The sequence below is a fragment of the Chiloscyllium plagiosum genome, unplaced genomic scaffold (assembly GCF_037043375.1).
Source record: "Chiloscyllium plagiosum isolate Xiang-an unplaced genomic scaffold, Cpla_swu_hap1 HiC_scaffold_31, whole genome shotgun sequence".
Taxonomy (NCBI): domain Eukaryota; kingdom Metazoa; phylum Chordata; class Chondrichthyes; order Orectolobiformes; family Hemiscylliidae; genus Chiloscyllium; species Chiloscyllium plagiosum.
This window is the reverse complement of record NW_028270169.1, coordinates 9,745,721-9,751,720: the sequence shown is the minus strand read 5'-3', so window position 1 is coordinate 9,751,720 and position 6,000 is coordinate 9,745,721. Positions and strand designations below refer to the sequence as shown.

The window sequence follows — 6,000 nt, the reverse complement described above, 5'->3', positions numbered from 1 at the left end:
ACTGCACCATTTACTTTGAGACAGTCTCCAGAGATCAATTATATAAATTGTAAAATGAAAGCAAGTCCATACTTCTTTGCAAATTGTAAGGGGTAGACTGTATTTCTTTTGCAAATTTAAGGGCATTGCAGCATTTATTGAGCTGGGGTTGAAGGAGGGCGATTATATAGTTCGCAAATAAAAGCATATTTGTATTTTTCTTGTAAATTGTGAGGGCCATTACAGTATTTGTTGTAAGATGAGGGTTAAAGAAGAGGGATAATATAGTTTGGAAATTAAAACAAATTTGTATTTTTTTACAGAACGTAAGAAACTGCTGCATTTTTTTGAGATGGGTATTTTAAGGAATGGGATTATATAGTTTGAAAATGAAAGCAAATTTCTTTGTTTGCAAAATACAGCATTGCAGCACTTTAAGATGGGGGTTGAAGAAAAGGGATTATATAGTTTACAAACGAAAGCAAGTCTGCATTTTGCTCCCAGAAGTGGAATTTCCTGCCATTATCCCTGTATCTTGATCCAGCTCCAAAAACTCTAACCCCCACCTTGGCTGCACGCCTGCTATGCAGTGATTGGCCGATGGGGCCTCCCGCGCCGCAATCTACCTTGAACCTCCCTTGGATCCGCCCCCGGCTGTACTCTGATTGGCCGCGGCTGCTAGGTCGCTTTACTGGAGGCCCGGCCAATAGCAACTGTGTTGCTGGGTGCCGATCTTCATTTGATTAGTCAGGGGCGCTATCAATCACTGGGCAGCAGGGTCGGATGTACCAGAGTCTATAAAAGTGCTGGGCTCCCAGCTGTTGCCATTCTTCAGCTGAAGACAGTCAGAGAGGGAAGTTGGGGGGGGCGGGGGGAAGTAGATTATAAACATAACCTTTTTTTCAAAGGAAAATAGTAAGCAAGACAGCCCGTGTTGTGGGGAGGGGGAAGAGACGATTTGATAGATACAAATAATAGAGGAGTGTATAATTTTATATTTTAAGGTAAGATGATTTTAAACAAAAATGCACTTGACATTTCGCTTAAACAAAAATGCAATATTTCCTATTGTTGCTTTTTCTCCAGATTGCTTTTTGTTTGGGTTGAAACAGGATGTTTGCGGTTTAATTTTGTGCTAGATGCAAGAGGAACTCCAGACTGCAATGTTGCAGTGATGCAAAATAATAATACCATGTGTGTCAGGGGCTGCGTTGTTTTTTTACTGTTGAGGGGGGGGGGGGTGGTGTTGGCAGGAGGCAGTGGTCGTTGGCACTTGGTGCATTGGAATAGCAACGTGCCTGCTTCATGGTTTTTTGTGTTTTGTTTTCTCGCTCTGAGCCGATGCAGTGGCAAAGCTTTAATTGGGGAGGGGTGGGGGTGAAGAGGTTTAGCCTTTTCTTATGAATATTTTTACTCATTTCCCCCACCCCCCGAAAGAATATTAGGGGCTTTTAAAAAAACGACACAAAGCCTCCCTCAAGGATAATCAGATTTAATTGGCAAGTCAACTTGATTTAATAACGTTTAAATTATTTTTCTCTCTGGTAAGGGATCATTTGGTTGCTGCAGTGGTCTACCCTGCTTTCTAAACTGACATTATTGTTCTGTTTGAAACCAACCTGTGGTCTGGCTTGGGTGATGGCTATAATTACTTGAACCCGTTTTTCTATTGGCTAGTTTATCTTTTGATCCTGAGTTCTTTTGTTTCTCTTGACACGCTCTCTCCAGATGCAACAGTTTTTCCCTTCCTACAGGGAGAGTGATCAGAACAAAGAAAATGAAAGCGTTTGTATCTGAACTTCTCCACACGATTTTATCGAACTGCGTTCTAATATATTTTAATTGATTTGCGTAGTTTTGGAGAAGTTATCAGTGATCTGCGGGTTACAAGGGCTTCATATTTCAATCAGATGTGCAGTCAGGACTTTTGAAACATTGTAATACATTTACAGAAATACAAAGTAGGATTATTTTAAATGGGTCTGCTTGGATGAAGAAAATAAGTGTGGTGGTGACGGTTCTTTAACAGAGTATAAAGGAAAATGACTTAAATATTTTGAAGATTTAATGCTGTTGCTCTCCACCCCTGCTGCGCCCCCAAAAAATGAAAGGCTGGATTACCCGCACATTACCTCCCGGGCTCCTGGTCAGCTGGATTTTTTTAATCGTCCTCTCCCCCCGTAATCCTTAGTGTATTCTTGATCAGGTGGATTGCCCTTGCTCCCCATTTCCTCCTGGGGTCCCAGTCAGTTGGATTGTACCCAACCCCCTTTCCTCACAATTATTCCCTCCCGTGGTTCTAGTCCGCTGCCCCCACCCACGACAGGACACTGTCCTAGTCTAGTTCCTTGCAGTCCCATCCTCTGCCCTTGCTCTGTGAAAGGGCCTTTTTTAAAAAAAATAGGCAAAATTGTGTCTCATTCCCCTGGACGTGACGTCAGGAGGTCACATGACTCGTGTTTACCAACACTGCAGACGGAGGGGGAGGTGGGGCATCTGGCCTGGGAGCTGTCAATCACTCCGGGAGCAAGTTCGCACCACGTCAGGATCTGGTGCATTCGAGAGTAAGTAGCAGGAGCCCAATCGCCATCACTCTGTTGACATCAGCTTTATATTTTTAAAAAAACTCTACTGCAATCTGGGCATTTTCTATTTAAAAGCAGTATAGCTGATTAGCAAGGAGTTTCAACAATGCAACATTTCCCCTTTTAAATAAATAAATTGAAAGGCTTAACAGTCCCTTTTTTAAAAAAAATTGTGCGATTTTGACAATGTTCACGTCAACTATGCTGTCAGAATTTGGGCTATGCCGTGTGGCTTTAAGGGTTAATTTGAGGACTGATTGTGTAGATGAGGCTTGAGAATAGAAGATTAAATGAAACTCGAAGAGTAGGAGCCTTTTGATTTGAGATAAGGACTGACCACGAATTCAGTACCATTTTCCCAGGCTAACTTTGCATCATTTGATGTTTATAACGTGTGAAAAATGTTAACAGCAGTCTTTATATATGATCTCTGTAGCACTATAAGAACTAAGAACAAAGGACAGGAACATGCCCTTTAGCCCTCCAAGCGTGTGCCAATCCAGATCCTCTCTCTTGACCTGCTACTTATTTTCTAAGGATCTGTATCCCTTTGCTCCTTGCCCATTCATGTATCTGTCTAGATACATCAACTAGTGGATTGCTGGGTCCATAATTATTTCACGGTATAATTTTATTGCCAAATTTGCACATGATGCAAAAGTAGATGGTAAGGCGCATCGTGGCAAAGTCTATAGAGGGATATAGGTAAGTTAAACAAGTGGGGGAAATCTTGTTAGATGAAATATACCTTTTGCAAAATGCGAAATTATGTACTTTGACAGGAAAAAGAGATGCTGAATATTACTTGAATGGAAAAAGACTGCAGAAAGCTACAGCACAAATAATTTATGCATGAAGCCCAAAAAAGCTAGCATGCAAATTCAGCATATAACTCTAAAAGCAAATGGAATGTAGGCCCTTTATTTCAAAAGGAACAGAATATGAAAATAGGAAAGTCTTGAATAGTTTTCTTTTCCTTGTCTAAGGGAAGGAGGTACTGTCATTGGATGCTGTCCAGAGAAGGATTACCTAGGTTGATCCTGGACATGGAGGGCTTCTCTTCAAATGTTGAGTATGCTTGGCCTGCACTCATTAAGTTTAGAATAATAAGAGGTGATCTTTATTGAAATATGTAAAATTGTTCTAAGACTTGACATCATAGATAGAGAATGACTGCTTGTTAGGACAGACTAGGACCAAAGAGCATAATCTCAGTCAGAGGTTGCATGTTTCAGACAGATGAGAAGGAATTTGTTCAGGATAGTCAATCGCAGCAATTATTTACTGCTGAGGGCTTTTGAGGCTGGGTCGTTAAGCATATTCAGTCTGTAAGGAATTGAGGATTATTAGTATATGGTGAAAAAGTGGAGTTAAGGATTATCAGATCACCCATGATTTCATTGAGTCAACGATAATCACAAATTTGAAATCTGTTTTGTTTTTTTGGTATGGCAGGGGTTTGGGAGGAATGCAAAGAGTTGGATGTAGACCAGCAGTGACCTGGCTGAATAATTTTTTTTCTGGTCCAATATGCTGTCACCTTCCATGTTTCATCTCTCTCTCTTCCGTTTCTCTCTTTCCACCCACCTCCCCATTCCCCCCCCCCCCCCCCCCCCCGCCATTTTCTCCTGCATTGATCATGTACATCTGGGGAATAAGAGTCTTGGTGAAAAGGTTAGCCGTGATCCTCTACACTTCATGGCCCTGGGAAGCTGGTGGCGGAAGTTATTTTTTTTTAAACTGCAGCTCCTGGTTACTGATGGTGTTCTGAATAATGAATTTGGACAGGAACTTCCAGGGAGGTTTTTTAATCGTTCTAACATTGGATATATGTTACACTGGCTAGATCAGCATTTATTGCCCATGCCTAATTACAGAAATGGCAGTTAATAGTCAACCACTTTGCAGTGGGTTTGGAATTACATGTAGATCAGACCAGGTAAGGACAGCAGATTTCCTTTCCTAAATGACGTTAGTGAACCATGTGGGTTTTTATAACATTAGACGATGGTTACATGGTTACCATCAGGCTAACTACTTAGAATAAATCTTCTGTCGTCAAAATAATGAATTGTGAATTTGTCTATCGACACTAAAAAAAATTAAGGAACAACAAAAAACATCCACAGCAAAAATCACATCAGTGATATTTTTAACCATTGTAACCTATTTTTAATTAGCTATGCACTCGCAAATGAGTGTGGGCTCCAAAAGCTTGTGGTTTCAAATAAACCTGTTGGACTATAAACCTGGTGTTGTCTGATTATTGACTTCAAATGTCAACTTTCATAGGGGTTCTCAGGAACAGAATTCTCACGGGTATGGAGGAATAACTAAACATTTCCAAATTTTACTGAATTCAAGTTTCACCATCTGCCTTGGTGGGTTTCAAATCCATGTCCCCAGAACATTGTTCTCTGAAGAAAAGTCATATTAGACTGTACGTTGATTCTGTTTCTCTCTCTGCACATGCTGCCAGACCTGCTGAGTTTCTTCTTTTCTAGTTTTCTTTCACATAACATAAATCTGGGGTTTTGGTTTGCACCAGTGTTCTTTGTAGAAGTGAAGGGCCAATGACTGACTGACTGAATTCTTAATCAGGAATATTCCTGTGTTCTGAAAGAGAAATATGGTGGCCATTGCATTGTGATCCTTCTGTTTCTGCTTTTCTCAATTGTAGTAATGTGGGAGACAGGTTTTATCTGAAGTTCCTTGTGTCCTCATTAAAAAGTGACCTCACTATAAATGGGCTTTGCATTACACTCCTCTGCCCCCTCATGTCAGTGCATTTTCCTCCCTTAAAGGACATTAGTGATTCAGTTATGTTGACAATAGTCTTGACAGTGTTGCACTTGCTGTTGCTGAATCTTTCATGTTTGTTCCCAGATGTTGAAAAACTGCAATCAAATTCTCTAAGCTACAGCTGGGATGGGGGAATGCAAAGGTGGGGACTGAATTGATGTTGCACTGTTTGTAGACCAGGCTTCTGGAGTAGTAATGCAATGACATGACCACCTGTGATACGGAATCCTCAGCATATCCTAGGAGCCCGGTGATATGCAAACAGCTGGAGGCAATTTCTACCATAGAAGCAGAAGTAGGCTGTCAAGACTGTGGTGCTGGAAAAGCACAGCAGGTCAGACAGCATCTGAGGAGTGGGAGAATTGACATTTTGGGCATAAGCCCTTCATCAGGAAAGCCCGAGTCTGCCCTGCCATTCAATTATATCTCAGCTGATTTGATGATCCCTGACCCCACTTTCCTGGCCTTTCTCTAAAATCCTTGACTTCCTGATTATAATTGAATAAAATTACTGACCTAGCCTGTGGAGCTAGTTGATTGACCATTCCCCAACCCCAACTGAAGTAACCGGTCTTTGGACATGTGATGAGCGTTCCAGATTTCCATGATTCCTTGCAATATTGTGATCTGATAT

The 6,000-nt window shown here is 41.2% G+C and overlaps 1 protein-coding gene across 2 annotated transcripts in view; it reads left to right on the top strand.

The window, feature by feature from the left end:
• Window positions 1-846: 846 nt before the first annotated feature.
• Window positions 847-6,000, top strand: part of ypel2a (yippee-like 2a) — a 55,015-nt gene continuing 49,861 nt past the window's right edge. The window contains exons 1-2 of one of the 2 annotated variants that reach the window (XM_087977214.1): window positions 866-983; window positions 5,451-5,508. The gene's annotated coding sequence lies outside the window, so the exon portion shown is untranslated. Of the gene's footprint in view, window positions 984-5,450; window positions 5,509-6,000 lie in introns of both variants that reach the window. The other variant, XM_087977213.1, reaches the window with a different exon arrangement.